The following is a 2669-nucleotide window of genomic DNA, read 5'->3' on the forward strand; positions in this document are numbered from 1 at the left end:
ATGAGTTGAACATTTACCTCAAGTAGATACACTCTTTGGAGAGAACAATCATGGGAGAAAGAAGGGCTTCTTATGCACAGGGAGACAGCTCAGGGGGCAGGAGTATATGGAGGATGGACACTATGGGAAGGAAGTGGGAGGGGAGCTGTTGTGTTGTGTTAAACTGTGGTCAATGTCATGAGACAAAGTATATCTGAACTGCTGTATGGAAAGTGAATTTGCTGTGTAAATCATCCCCCAAATCACAATTAAAAAAAAAAAAAAAGTCTTGACGTTTCACTACTATGTTTTCTTTAGAGGCTTTATTGTCTTAGTTCTTATAGTTAGGCCACAGATACATTTTTAGTTAATTTTCAGATCCAACTTCATTTTTTTGCATATGGAAATCCATTGGGGCCAGCACCATTTGTTGAAGAGATTGTTCTTTCCTCATTGAATGTAGTTGACACTTTTGTCAAAAATTATTTAGCCATAGATGTATACTTTTATTTCTGGGATTTCATTTCAATTGATTTAAATGTCTACAATTATGCCACCGTAAGACTGTTTTCATTATTCTGTAGCACATTTTTAAATCAGGAAATGTGAGTCTTCCTACTTTACTCGTTCTTTTTTTCCCAAGATTGTTTTGTTTATTCTAGTAAGGAATCCATTTTTAACCAATATGTCAGGGTAATTAAATGGGGGAAAAAAGTTTTTTTTAAACCAATATTGCTAGGAAAACTTTCTATTCATATTAACATTTACATTTTTCTCCTTGACTAAATAGCAGTTCAATTAGAATGGGTCATGTTGTTGCTGTTGTTGTTAGGTGCCATTGAGTTGATTTTGTCTCCTAGCAACCATATGTATAGTAGAAAGAAACATCACCCAGTCCAGCACCATCCTCACAATCATTGCAATGTCTGAGCCTGTTGTTGCACCAGCTATGTAAATTCATCTCGTTAAAAGTCTTCATATTTTGTGTTGAGCCTCTACTTTACCAAGCATGATGTCCTTCTCTAGGCACTGATCCCTCTTCATGATATGTCCAATATATTGGAGGTGAAGGCTCACTATTTTTGCTTCTTAGGAGCATTCTAGCTGTATTTTTTCCAAGACAGATTTGTTTGATATATGGTATATTCAATATTATTCACCAACACCATAATTAAAATGAATCAACTCTTCTTTTGTCTTTCTTATACATTATCCAGCTTTTACATGCATATGAGGTTATCTAAAATACCATGATCTAGGTAGGCAGACTTTGGTTCCCCAAAGTGGCATCTTTGCATTTTAACACTATAAAGATTTCGTTTACAGCATATTTATCCAAATGCAATATGTCATTTGACTTCTGGACTGTTGATTGCATGGGCATTTATTATGGATACAAGTAAAAGGAAATTCTTGACAAATTCAATCTTTTCTCCTTTTACCATAATGTTGCTTATTGGTCCCATTGTGAGAATTTTTGCTTTCTTTATGTTGAGGTATAATCTATACTGAAGTCTGTACTCTTTGATTTTTCATCAGTAAGAGGTTCAAGTCTTCATTGCTTTCATCAAGCAAGGTTGTGTCATCTTTGTGTTGCAGATTATGAATGAATCTTCTTTCAATCATGAGGCCACATTCTTCTCCACATAGTCCAGCTTTTTCCATTATTTGCTCAGCAGATTTAATAAGTATGGTGAAGGAATTCAATCCTGACATTCACGTTGCCTGATTTTAAACCCCACAGTATCCTCCTGTTCTGCTTAAATAACTACTCCTTAGTCTATATACAGGTTTCACATGAGCACTAATAAATGTTCTGGAATTCTAACCTTTTGCAATGCTATCCATAATTTGTTGTTATCCACACAGTTGTATAGTTCATAGATGTAAAAATAAAATCCAGGATACTAACACTTCCGGATATTGAAAGAGAAGAATTTCAATTTTTTGGTTAACATTGATTTTGTGGTCAGGGCACAATAAGCACAAAGAATGGAAGAAGAGAAAAATGTTAAATTAGATTTGATCAAAATTAAAAATTTTGCTTATCAAGAGATAGCTTTGAAAACATGAATAAAATGCCCAAACACATAAAAAGTTTCTCAATGCCATTAACCCTTAGAGAGATGCAAATTAAAAATAATGTGATACATTATCTCACTCCATTAGAAATGTCAGTTATTAAAAGATATATATTGAACACAATAGGTATTAGCAATGTGTCAAGAAACTAGGACCCTCATCTATTGCTGATGGGAATGTGAAATGGTACAGCCACTATGAAAAGATTTTGATAGTTCCTGAAAAAGATAAGGGAGTTCTGCTGGTGTAAAACCTTAGAATAGCAAAGAAACACTGTTTGGTACATTACCATGCTCCTTTAGGAATAGTTTGTTTAGGCTAAAAGGCTCTCAAAATGGGACTTGGGAAGAGCTGAAACATCTGAGTCAACCCAGCCTTACTCATATGGATAAGAGAAAGCTTTTGAGACCTTCATTTGCTGATGTGGCACCACTCAAATTCAAGAAAAAAAGCCGCAGATATCCATTAATCATCAGAACATGGAATGTACGAAGTATGAATCTAGGAAAATTGGAAGTTGTTAAAAAGGAAATGGAACACATAAAGATTGATATTCTCAGCATTAGTGAGCTGAAATGGACTGGTTTTGGCCATTTTGAATCAGACAA

This window comes from Orycteropus afer, unplaced genomic scaffold (assembly GCF_000298275.1).
Source record: "Orycteropus afer afer isolate SDZICR_OR568_19922 unplaced genomic scaffold, OryAfe1.0 scaffold00004, whole genome shotgun sequence".
NCBI lineage: Eukaryota > Metazoa > Chordata > Mammalia > Tubulidentata > Orycteropodidae > Orycteropus > Orycteropus afer.